Genomic DNA, 13,409 nt, shown 5'->3' on the forward strand with positions numbered 1-13,409 from the left:
TGGGGGCATAACAGGGGACAACAGTTGAGAAACCAACACAGGAAGACACAAGATGAATAAAATAAATAAGACACAGCCCCCGTCCAGCGAGGAAAGCAAACATACATGCAAATAACTACAATTGATAAATATTATAAAGCAATGCCACTCAAAATGTTGCCTGTGGGGCTGGCCCAGTGGCTCAAGCAGTTGGAGCTCTGTGCTCCTAACTCCGAAGGCTGCTGGTTCGATTCCCACATGGGCCAGTGGGCTCGCAACCACAAGGTTGCCAGTTCGATTCCTGGACTCCCGCAAGGGATGGTGGGCAGCGCCCCTGCAACTAGCAACAGCAACTGGACCTGGAGCTGAGCTGTGCCCTCCACACTAAGATTGAAAGGACAACAACTTAACTTGGAAAAAAAAAAAAGTCCTGGAAGCACACACTGTTCCCCAATAAAGTCCTGTTCCCCTTCCCCAATAAAATCTAAAGTAAAATAAAAAATTGTGGCCTGTGGACGAATGCCACCCTGCCAATTGCTCAGTGTTGGTCCACAACAAGACAGCTAAGTTCAGCAACTAAGAGTTAACATTTAGAAACCTTTATACCAATTTAACAGCAGGTCTGGTAAATCTAATAATTTAAAATGAGGCTTCTATTTTGTATTTTGCATATATCTATTACACTTCATTTTTCCAGTATTTCATCTTTATTACATTTTACAAAAGTATCGGTCCACAAAAAGTTTGAGAAGCAATGAAATAAAATGATATAACAGAAGTACTATATACTATACTATACTATACTATACTATACTATACTATACTATACTATACCAGCATAGATGAGAAATGGCTTGTGAGATTTCAGAGAGGAGATAACCTCTGAGCTGCAAATGATAAGTTGGGGATAGCGAGAACTGAATGGTAACCAGGCAGAGTGCGAGCGTCTGCAAAAGCCTGGGTCATAAAGGTGGATGGTATTTAAACAGCATAAACTTTGAGGCATAGTAGGAAACAGTTCAAGTGCAGAAAGTGAAGCTACAAAGGATTCAAAGAGACTTGTATGACTTTACAGCTCAGGCTTTGGGCTTTGAACATTTGAATTTGTGTAATTCCCAAAACACAAGAGGGAATTACCGAACATTTTTATAATAAGAAGAAGGATGTGTTTACGTTTTCATTAAAGTTATTCCAGCAGCAATGTGGTAGATAGGAAGAGAGAATGGAAGAAGGCACAGAGACCACGTAGGGACACACTGGAATAATATAGAGGGGAAATGAAGAGAACCTGCATTATGTCAATGAAAATAGTCAAGAGAGAATGGCTCAGACAAATGTTTTCAAGGTAGGAATATATACTATTCCTTACTTATCAATATGGATCAGAATCTGTAATTAAATAGCTGTTAATTCAACAAGTGGCCTGATTACACAAGTGGGAGATCAGTAAGTATGAGGATGATGAGTGGGTTACTAAGAGGGGCAATATCAGAGTAAATTGTGAAATTCTAGAATGACAATGTGAAAGTGCGGTAAATACAAGTATGATAAGTGTGTTGCTGAAAGATAGGAAAGGTATCTGGGATGAAATGTGAAATTCTAGAATGATATTGGACTTCAATAATCTAAACAGATTCGTGTGTGTGGTCTGGTGTTGGAGGGCATGGAAAGAGGGAATCTTGGCTAAAAGAAATGAATATTTCCTAAAATGTCCCCAGAAAAAAAATGAGCCCTTTTCACACCCCCATCTCCAAGCACACACACAGTTTTAGCCTATCTGACCCATGGATCTGATTTTCTGAGTCTGATCCTGCAGCTATAACAAGTCCACAGACTCTCCAATAAGTTACAGTGATTCCATGGCCACCTTGAGATTGAAGAAAAAGGTTCAACAGAAAAGGGGGCTCAAGAAATTATGCCAGAGTCAAGAAATTACTGTTGAGTCAACCAGTTCCTCTGGAATCATCCATTCTCCACAGAAAGTGTAGCCCTTCCAAACTCAAAGCAAACTACACAGAGAACCAGAGATACTCTTCTCCTTAGGATAGAGATCACAGGCTTAGCGAGTCCCTGAAACTCAGTGACTCTTGAGAGAAAGCCATAGGATGAGGAATGTAGGGGAATGTAGGGTCCATTTTGCATGGACCATTTTGAAAGAAAAGTAAGCCTGCTGTAGTCAGAAACAATTCAAATATTGTTCCATCATGGATACTCATACTCCCATTAGCCACAACTAACACACACAAGAAACACTTTGCATAACACTACTCTTGTGCAGCAAACTCAATACCCACACTAGGGTGGTCTGATTGGGTTTTATCAGGCTCTCATAAGAAGTGTCAGCTACATTTCAGGGCACATGATTTTACCAAAGTGTATAATAGGCTTAGTTCTATAACAATTCTACTTCATTCTAGTCATGAACTGGAACAAATAACCCCTTTTGTATTGCTACAGCTGTATCTACACAAGTGAAATTCAGCAATTAATCTGTGATTTTTAATCTAATTATTCCACAAGTATATAAGATTAAATATTTAAAAAGTTTAATTTACCTGAAATATAAGCTTTTAATCTGAGATCATCAATGGTCACTTCATTTTCCTTTATAAAAACATAATATTGCCTATGTCTTTACAAAATGACATTGGGTATAAGATAAATGCTCACATAGAAGAGAATATAAAACTATCTCCTAAGAGCATTAAGTGCCATTTTCATTAGAAAATGAACAAAGTCTCAACCAGTGCCTACCCATCTGTAAGACATTATTGGGGATCAATGGAAAACAAAAAGATCTAATTATCCACAAGGCCTGGAAAAGACAGAGAACAGAATTGCTTAATACTATCCGTGTATGGAGGTAAGAGAGGAGAAGCTCTCCATTCAAAGTCTCCGAGATCCTCTGCAATTCCCGTACAATGCACCAGCATGGAAAGTGATGAATAAGCTTCATTGATAATAGTGACGACGTCACGGCTGGCTGAACATCCAGTCCACAAACAGAAGGCTTCTTGTATTTGCTCGAATCAACCATAGGAAAGTTTTAGCAAAAAGACTGTTATATTCAAATGGAAATCAGTACTTTCCAGCAATAATGGACAATTAGCAATTCCTTAAAGGGGCCTAAGAAGTAAGAGGAAAAGCAGGGAAATGTACCAGAAATCATCTCAAACAACCTGTATCTCAAAATGTGAAATAAATAAGAAAGACTACTATTGCTAGCATTTTGAAAAATTCACATAGCAGACAAAAGTGTGGTTGTTGTGGGTCTCCCAGTTACCAACCCACACTGGTAGATTTCACCCATTAACCCCCCTTTCAGTAAATCTCTTATTACATACAAGCTTAAACCATAGTCTAAGATTCCAGCATATGGTTAATTTAGATGGTGTTCCTTGAACATTTAGTAAAAATGTAGAAAGCCTACTTATACATAATTTGAATCTACTTTTAAAAGCCTGTTTTCACCAGATTAACAGATTCTAGCAAATACCTCTCCAAGACTGACAGGACAAATAGTCACCATCCTCACACCCATCTCCAAGTACACACACTATCTGACCTACAGATCTGGCTTTCTCAGTCTGATCCTGGGACTCTCAAATAAATTACAATGATTCCATGGGCACCTTGAGATTGAAGAAAAATGTTCAAGGGACAAAGAGACTCAACAAATTGTGCCAGAGTTAAACAATGATTTCTTAGATATGATACCAAAAGCACAAGTGACAAAAGAAAAAAATCGATAAACATGATCAAAATTAAAATGTTTGTTCTTCAAATGATACCATCAAGAAAGGGAAAAGACAACCAACAGAATGAGAGAAAATATTTGTAAATCATATACCTGGTAAGGGACTTGTATCCAGCATCTACAAAGACATCTTAAAGTTTAATAATACAAAGACAAATAACCCAATTTAAAAATAGGCAAAGGGAGATCCGATCAAGATGGTGAAGTAGGTAAATGCTGTGATTATCTCTTCACACATCAAAATTATAACTAAACTACAAAATAAGCATCACTGAGAATTGCCTGAAGTCTAGCTGAACTGGAGCCCTACAACTAAGGACATACAGAAGAAGCCACCTGGAGACTGGTAGGAGGGTCGAAGACATGGAACAGTCTGATCCCCCACCCATTATGTTACCATTAAAAATCGGGAGGGATATATATCTTGGGTGTGGAGGAACCCTCCCAGAGGAGGGAGAGGGGCAGCCCCACACTACGGTTCCAGTGCCAGAGAGAGAAGTCCCATAACTTCTAGCTGTGAAAACCAGCAGAGATTGTGGCTGAGTGGGTGGCTGCAGTTCCAGGCGCTCTTCTAAAAGGGACCGCGCACAGAATATTTGCTGACGGACTCACTCACTCTGAACTCCAGCTCTGGGGCAGCACCTTGAAAGGTGCCAGGGACATATGTACAGGAAGGAACTGAGTTGTCTGCTTCAGGGCAAGGACTGGAGAGGCAGCTTTCTCCTGGATGGAGAAGCTGGTGGAAGTTCACTGTTTCTTTGTTGAGCCCTAACCCCTCCCTGTGTGCAACTGCAGGCGGCTACCATATCTGAGTCTCCATCACCTGGCTAACACCTTTCATTCGTTCTGATTCTCAGAGACCCTGCCTCACCCAACTTTCAGGAATACTCAAGAGGCTTCCAGTGACTTTTCCTCACAAACAGCTTGTCGGCTCATGAATGACTCTCTTAAAAATCTCTCAAAGTTTCACAGAACACAAACAAGCAGCATCTGGCTTCAGTGTGTCCCATTCCTCGGGCTGAGCAGCCCTAAGCCCAGTACTAGTGACAGCTTGCATTGGTTCATGGCTTGGCCTCTCAAGGCATTTCCAAGCAAAGCATGAGTGTCAACTATCTGCAGATTGCTTTGTGGCTCATTCCAGGTGGCCCTGGGCAGGACACAGGCTGCAGCTGAAACTTGGCTTGCAGTGGGGCCCCTCCAAGGAGGCCCCAGGAACAGTAGGCCTGGTGGTCAACACTGGACCCAGCCAGAGCAACATCCAGCCACCAACAGGGACAACACACCCAAAGGGCAGACTGGGCAGGCACCAGAGCCCTGCTAAAGTGAATCCTGCTCCATAGGATCAGCCCCTGCACAATAGCCCATCCACTGTAGTCATAGCCAGTCCTCACAACCAATCAGGATTAATCCCTCCCATTGATGTGCAAACAGCAACTAGGGCTCAACTACAACAAGAGGGCACACAAAACCCACACAAGGGACACACAAGGAGCACCCACTTTAAGTGACAAGAGAGACTGTGCCACTGAGCCCCACAGCACACCTAGTATATAAGGCCACTCTACTAAGACTGGGAGACATAGCAGCATAATACACAGAAACAAACACAGGAAGTCAGCCAAAATGGGGAGACAAAGAAACTTGTCCCAAATAAAAGAACAGGACCAGCTCCAGAAAAATATCTAAACAAAATAGAGACAAGCAATCTACCAGATGCAGAGTTCCAAACACTGGTTATAAGGACACTCAATTATCTCAGGGAGAACTTCACAAAGAGAAACATAAAAATGGAGATAGAAAACATAAAAAAACAACCAGTCAGAAATGAAAAATACAATAATTGAAATGAAGAATACTTTAGCGGGAATCAACAGTGCAGTAGATGAAGCAGGGTATCGAATCAATAATTTAGAAGAAAAGGTAACAGAAAATACCCAATCACAACAGCAAAAAGGAAAAAATGAGGACAGTTTAAGGGGCCTCTGAGACAACATCAAGCATACCAACATTCGTATAATAGGGGTACCAGAAAGAGAAGAGAGACCAAGGAATTGAAAACCTATTTGAAGAAATAATGACAGAAAACTTCCCTAACCTGGTGAAGGAAACAGATATACAAGTCCAGGAAGTGCAGAATCCCAAACAAGATGACCCCCAAAGAGGCCCACACCAAGACACATCATAACTAAAATGCCAGAGGTTAAAGACAAAGAACGAAACTTAAAAGCAGCAAGAGAAAAGCAGTTACCTACAAGGGAGCTCCCATAAGACTATCAGCTGATTTCTCAACAGAACTTTGCAGGCCAGAAGGGATTGGCATGAAATATTCAAAGTAATGAAAACCAAGATTACTCTACCCAGCAAAGCTATCATTCAGAATCAAAGGACAGATGAGTTTCCCAACAAGAAAAAGCTAAAGGAGTTCATCACCACCAAATCAGTATTATAACAAATCTTAGAGGAACTTAAGATAGGGGGGAAAAATCAAAAATATGAATAACATAATGGCAATAACTACATATCTATCAACAATTACTTTAAACGTAAATAGATCAAATGCTCCAATCAAAAGACAGGGTGGCTGAATGGATAAGAAAACAAGACCCTTACATATGCTGTATACAAGAGACACACTTCAGATAAAAAGACACACACAGACTGCAAGTAAAACAATAAGAAAAAATATTTCATGAAAATGGAAACGAGCAAAAAGAAATCTAGAGTAGCAATACTTATACCCAACAAAATAGACTTTTAAAAAACTGCTAGCTCTCTCTGGCCCTCAAGCTTTCTCTGGCCCTTGAGCTCTCTTGCCCTTGCTCTCTCCCCCACTTCTCTCTTCCTATGTATAGTGCCAGGTGGGTACTAGCCCAGTTAGGGGTATCACTTCTTAAATTATATAAATGTCTAACAACTATGCTGTACACCTGAAATTAATATCAAATAACATTGAATGTCAACTGTAATTGAGAAATTAAAAGGTGGGGCAAGGCGAAGGGGAATAAGAGGTTCAAATTTCCAAGTATAAAACAAATAAGTCATGGGGATGTAATGCACACAGAGGGAATACAGTCAATGAGATTGTGATAGTGTGGCACGGTGTCAGGTGGTTGCTGGCCTTATGGTGATCACTTCTTCATGTCTATAAATGTTGAATAACTATGGTGTGTACCTGAAACTAATATAATATTTTGTTAGCTATATTTTAACAAAAATCTTTTTAAAATTGGCAAAGGGTGTGAACAAGACATTTCTCCAAAGAAAACATACAAATAGCCAGTATGTGTAAAGAAGCTTAGCATTATTAGTTATTAGAAAATGCAAAAACACCATGAGATTACATATCAAACCCATTAGAATGCCTACAATACAAAGATGATAACAAGTGCTGGTGAGGATGTAGAGAAACTGGAACCCTCATACATTGCTGGGGAAAATGTAACATGGTATAACCATTTTGGAATATAGTCTGGCAGTTAAACAGAGTTACCACAAGACCCAGCAATTCCACTCCTGAGTATATATTCATATCCAAGAAAAATGAAAACACACGTGCACACAAACTTTGTAATACATATTCATAGATGTATTCATGATAGCAAAAAGGGGGAAATAACCTAAATGCCCATAAAACTGATGAATGGATAAATAGAAACCTGTGTATCCACACATGTAATATTATTCAGCAATAAAAAAGAATAAAGCACTGATACATGCTAAAGTATGGATGAACCCTGAAAACACTATGCTAAGTGAAAGAAGCCAGTCACAAAAAAAAAAAACACATAATGTATAATTCCATTGACATGCAATGTCAAGAACAGTCAACTCTACAGAAACATTAAGTAGATTAGAGGTTACCCCGTACAAGGAGGGGTTGGGAGAGAGTGGGAAGTGATTGCTAATGGGTACAAGTTTTCTTTCCAGAGTAATAAAAATGTTCAACAATGAGATGATGGTGATAGTTGTACAAATCTGTAAATATACTGAAATCCATCAAATTATACACTTTAAATGGGTAAATGTTATAGTGTATAAATTATATCTCAATAAAGCTGGTTTTCGCCAAACAGCAAACCTGTATGAATTCCCAAAAGCTGGCGCTAAAGCTATCTGATGACAGATGGGGCCAGGCATATTTGAAGTTGAGCAATTACGCTCACATCAACCTGTGTCTATAGCCCAAACTTTGGTCTACAACTGGACTGACTCTGGCGCCTCCAAAGAACCAAACATATACATTCCGAACAGTCCAAGTTCCTAAGAATTACCAAAGCCCAGCAGCACTGGCTGCCAATTTTGGTTCCATTTACTGCAACAAACATTGCCTAAAGCCACCCTAGGCCAAGGACTATGTTTAGAATATAAGGACAAAAAATATACTGGGCTCAATACCCAAGGAATTCATAGCCCACAAGTCTAAGACAAACATGTATGCATATGAATTAAGGTCAGTCAGTGCTCTGTGTGCAAAGTGGTACAGAGAAGAGAGGAATTAATTTTGTCTGGAGACAACCTACAAGATTTCATAGAAATGACGACACCTGAACAGGGCTTTAAAGGCTTGGAAGAGGGAAACAGTGTGGAAAGAGGGATGGAGGCGGGAAAGCAAACCACAGTCAAGGTAATGAAAAGGTGTATGTAATAGTAAAGAGGTTAGGGGACTGAAAAAATTGGGGGACAAAAAGGGTGAGACAAAAATGTTAGAAGATGAGTTTGGGATACAGTGACTGATACTGATACTGACACTGCGCCTCAATGTGCCCAATGTCTAGTGCATTGAGAGAACGAAAGATTGAGGATCAGTTCTGGGGCAAGAGGATGAGCTCAGCTACAGGCCTGTTAGGTTTGAGGCGTCTACAGGATGTCCAAGTAGACTTACCCACGGGTAACTGGCAATATGGGCCTGGATCCTGCCATTTGGCCTCACTATTGCAGGACTACCATAAGTAGTTATCGATGGTAAACAGGACTAAGACTATTTTAGATAATCATGAACTAAGTTAATAAAGCTTGAAGCAAGCTCAGCTTCTTAGAAAAGATTAAAGTGTCTCTCTAATCTGAAATTCTGCAGCTCTGGGTCAGGTCAGGTTAGCATTTCAAGGACAAGGGAAACCACTGATCCAGCACTAGATCTGTGGTGGGAACTTTATAAGGAGCAATTTGGTAGCAAAGCCTATGTATGATTTGGCCACTTCTTCAAACCACTCTCACAACGCTGTGCCCCTCTACTCCCGGATGTCCTCACCAGTTTCCAAATGACTTCACTACTTATTAATCACAAATTGTTCCTGATTCTCAGACAGTACATCTGGAGTGGTGCCTGGAAGTCTGTATTCTGACCACTATACCAGACAATTTCTCAGTCTGGCGATGCCACTAAGTTAACAGTTTAGGAAACAGATGCAAACGTGATCTTCTTTCAGCTCTCCTACTGACTCTAGAGAGCTGCCTTAGAATGTGGCTGCTATAAAAATTTTCAATCAATAATAATTAAGTCATAATATACTGTGGGCTTCCTGTGCTACTGTGTGAAGCACTGAATATAAGGTATTGTACATAACAAATAAACACTAAGAGCTCCCAAAGAGGTTCTGATAATTAACAACTACTTTTCCAAATAAGATGTAGGAGACACTGATTATAATCTCCAGTATCCCTTTTCCTCTTTAACTTTCCCCAATATCAGTGTTTCTTCATTGCTTCATACAAACTCTTCAAGTTCAGTAAGATTGTGATGGCATCAATCTCTATTTTCAGTTTTTAAGTCAATATGTATCATAATTATTTAAATATTTTAACTTCTAAAACAACATTTTGAGAACCTCTGTATACATACCTAGGGAGCATGTATAACAGCTAGTAAATGTAAGACAAGTCAGCTTATGACCTCATCAGTTGGTTTACTATTCAGGTGATCAGAGGCAATGCCCTGGGGAAATTGACAGTCCTAAGATTTTAAACTGATTTATGTTTGGTCGTATATCATCTCTTTTATAGCTATTAAGGACCACTGGCTAAATACGAGAAACATAAGAATGATCAAACTGTAAGTCAATCCAGAACACAAACATCCTGTAACTTCAATTCAAGATGATTTTTACCAGCTCTGTATTGATTTATCTGTTCAGATTTCTTCTATCTTACAAAAAATAAAGTCGAATACTCCAATACTTCAAAATCCATTTTTTAAAAAAAAAAAAAAAAAAAGGAAAAATATGACAACTATAAGATCTAACTTGGCTTTTCATATATGGGGAATTAAAATTATCTGCACCCATAATATGTTATTTGCCCAAAAATACAAGAATCAGTTTGAAGTATTTTATCTCTTATTTTCTTTAAAGGAAAGCCCCAAATTCATTTCTTTTTAAATAAGACAAAATATTAGACTTTCAACCACCGGATGACCAAGTAAGGTTTTTCTGAGCAACAATAATCAAAACAGTGTGATATTAGCAGAAAAACAGACACACAAACCAATGGAACAGAAAACCCAGAAATAAACCCACTTAAATATGAACAGATAATTTTCAACAAAGGAGCCAAAAACATACAATGGAGAAAAGACAGCCTCTTCAATACATGGTACTGGGAGAACTGGAAAGCCACATGCAAAAGAATGAAACTAGACTGTCATCTGTCACCGTATATAAAAATTAACTCAAAATGGATCAAAGACCTAAACATAAAACCTGAAACAGTAAATTGCATAGAAGAAAAGATAGGTATTACATTATGGACCTTGGGTTCAAAGAGGATTTTAGGAATTTGACTTCAAAGGCAAGAAAAGTAAAAGCTAAAATAAATGAACGGGACTATATCAACCGAAAAAGCTTCTGCACAGCAAAAGAAACCACTGACAAAATAAACAGGCAACCATCCGAATAGAAGATTTTTGCAAACAACATCTCCGATAAGGGGCTAATATCCAAAATATATAAGGAACTCACACAACTCAACAACAAAAAGACAAACAATCCAATTAAAAAATGGGCAGAGGATCTGAATAGACATTTCTCCAAAGAGAACATACAAATGGCCAACAGACATATGAAAAGATCCTCAATATCACTAATCATCAGAGAAATGCAAATAAAAACCACAATGAAATATCACCTTACCCCAGTTAGAATGGCTATCATCAACAAGACAAACAGTAACAAGCGTTGGAGAGGCTGTGGAGAAAAAGGAACCCTCATACACTGTTGGTGGGAATGCAGACTGGTGCAGCCGCTATGGAAGGCAGTGTGGAGGTTCCTCAAAAAATTAAGAACAGAATTACCATATGACCCAGCAATCCCTCTCTTGGGTATCTACCCAAAAAATCTGAAAACATTTATCCGTAAAGATGTATGTGCTCTGATGTTCACTGCAGCTTTATGGTTTTTATTTCTTTTTGATGCCTGGATAAAACCTTAAATTTCAACTTGCACTTTAATCTATATTTATTCCCCCAAAATATGCCATTTTAATCTTTATTTTATGTGGTTAACCGAAAGTAAATTAAGCAACCTTGGTACATATGCAACAAAAAAAAATGTATGTATAAAGTTATTCACATTACCATTATTTATAATAGTAAAAGACTGGAAATCATCTAAGTATCCACCAATAGGGAGGACAAATTATGGTATAACAATGCAATGAAATGTTATGCAGACATAAAAAAAAGGATAAGGAAATATGCAGGCATAGTGTGCTACTACTTGTATAAAAACTGGGGGTGGATTATAAACGTATTTGATTGTATACACTTAAAACAACTCTAGAATGCCACTTTAACTGCCTGCCTGTGAAAGAGACAAATTGGAGGAATGGGACCAAGGAAAACTTTTCATTAAGTATGCTTTTATTTTATATTTTTATTTCTTTGAAATTTGAGCCATGTGAATGTATAACTTATTCCAAATAAGAAATGGTTAAAATAAGATTTTAAAAAGGGAAATCAGATGTGTAAGACTATTTTTAAAAGAGTGAATCCTTTCAAAATGTAGTATTGAATAATGAGGTTATAGATAATTACAGAGATAAAACCATTTTGTAAAGCACCTATCACAATTATGTCTGTAATCTTAAAATTACTCAGTATGTGCCCCCTTGAATCACATGGAACGTAGCAATCTTAGAGTTAATTTCATCTCACACCCTTTCTATGTTCAATCAGTGGTTGAAACAAAGCTACAAGGGGTTCCTTCACGTCTTCAGGGCTACAAGCAAAAGCAGCACAAATATAAGCTTCTTGAAAAATTTCCATAAGGAGTGACAGAGCAGAATGTTTAGAAAAATATTCAATTTTTCTATTCACCCTATATCACTTGTTAAATAAAAAAGTCAAACTGTCTCCTCATGTATAATGCTACATTAAGTCATATATGAAATATAAACTTGCAACATAGTACTTCATAATACACTGCCCATTGAAGATCAATTTTATTTTAATCACATTTTCTTTTATACCCTCAAAGTGACAGAATGCTTTCTAAACATTGATTCATAAGCAGGTTCTTGAGAAAGCAGGTCACAAAAAAGTGAGCACAAAGCAAGGTGCTACATACAGTACCAGTGACCGACACCAGAGCCTCTGGGGAACAAAAATCACAAATATAAAAATATAAAACAAAATGAACAAAAAAGGTTGGCTTTACAATTCACTGTCCAACTTCCAACAGGTATTCCATTGTTCATCTCTCACTGAGTTCCTAGTAGACTAACAGCTCATCCAAAGATTCGTCTATCTTTCTTAAACTCCTTCTTCCATCCTGCCCTTCCAACTCTGCAAACATCTCACTTTTCATCTTTACTAAAAGAAATTGAAAGGATTCTCTCTCTACAACACTAGAGTGTCCATCCTTTCCTATCCTTCCAGCTTTCTCTCCCATCCTACAGGAAGCATCCTTGCCTTAAATCATCTGTCAACCTCTCACCAATATCTTGTTTGTGCCATCATTCAACCACTTCACATTTCAAGAGCTTCCTTTTCTTGGATCCCTTCCTTTGTGCCTTCAAAAAGGCAAAGATCTATTGTTAGTTTGAAAATTTTCTCTTGAACCTGCTGCCTCCTCTAATCATTGTCAAATTTCACTCTTTTTTCTAGTCAAGCTGCCTAAATATATAATTTACATCCACCACCTCCTCTTCTTCCCTCAGGAAAGGTATGCTTGCCTGGTTCATATCCTCTACTAAAATAGTGTTATCAAAGTTCCCTAACGTCCCCCTAATCACTGAATCAAAAGTGAAAGGGACCTTTTAAGCTTATCTACTCCAGTTAGCTTATTATATGGATAAGGAAGCTGAGACCTGTGAGAGATTAATTTGATCAACATTATACAGTGAATCAGTGTGGCCTGGAATCGTTAACAACTTCCAGCCAGAAGAATACATGTTTCTTGGTTTAAAAAAAAAAAAAAAAACTAAAGAGAGCAAGACAAAGCCTACTCAAGATTATTTCAGGTATCCACAAAAGAAAATGGAAGAGCCACATTTATAATCTGAAATAAAGGTCAGTACGAATACAGCAACAAATAATCCAAAGCACGTTTCAGTTGGCTTTATGAATTCCCCAATATCTAAAACCAAATAATAAAGTTCCATGGTGAAATCTTTCCAAGAAAGTCAATTTTCTTCTTTTTCTCTCCTCCTCCCTCTGACACGCACTTGTCTGCAGCACGCA

General features: G+C 38.3%; 1 protein-coding gene across 6 annotated transcripts in view; it reads right to left on the reverse strand.

Moving 5' to 3' along the window:
* Positions 1-13,409, reverse strand: part of IGSF11 (immunoglobulin superfamily member 11) — a 197,938-nt gene that overhangs the window by 70,978 nt on the left and 113,551 nt on the right. Inside the window, exon 1 of one of the 6 annotated variants that reach the window (XM_081065863.1) lies at positions 8,619-8,683. The exons of 4 other annotated variants lie outside the window; for them this stretch is intronic. The gene's annotated coding sequence lies outside the window, so the exon portion shown is untranslated. Of the gene's footprint in view, positions 1-8,618; positions 8,684-13,409 lie in introns of those variants that run through there. One more of the 6 variants, XM_081065861.1, reaches the window with a different exon arrangement.

The sequence above is a fragment of the Rhinolophus hipposideros genome (genome assembly GCF_964194185.1).
Source record: "Rhinolophus hipposideros genome assembly, chromosome: 2".
Lineage (NCBI taxonomy): Eukaryota > Metazoa > Chordata > Mammalia > Chiroptera > Rhinolophidae > Rhinolophus > Rhinolophus hipposideros.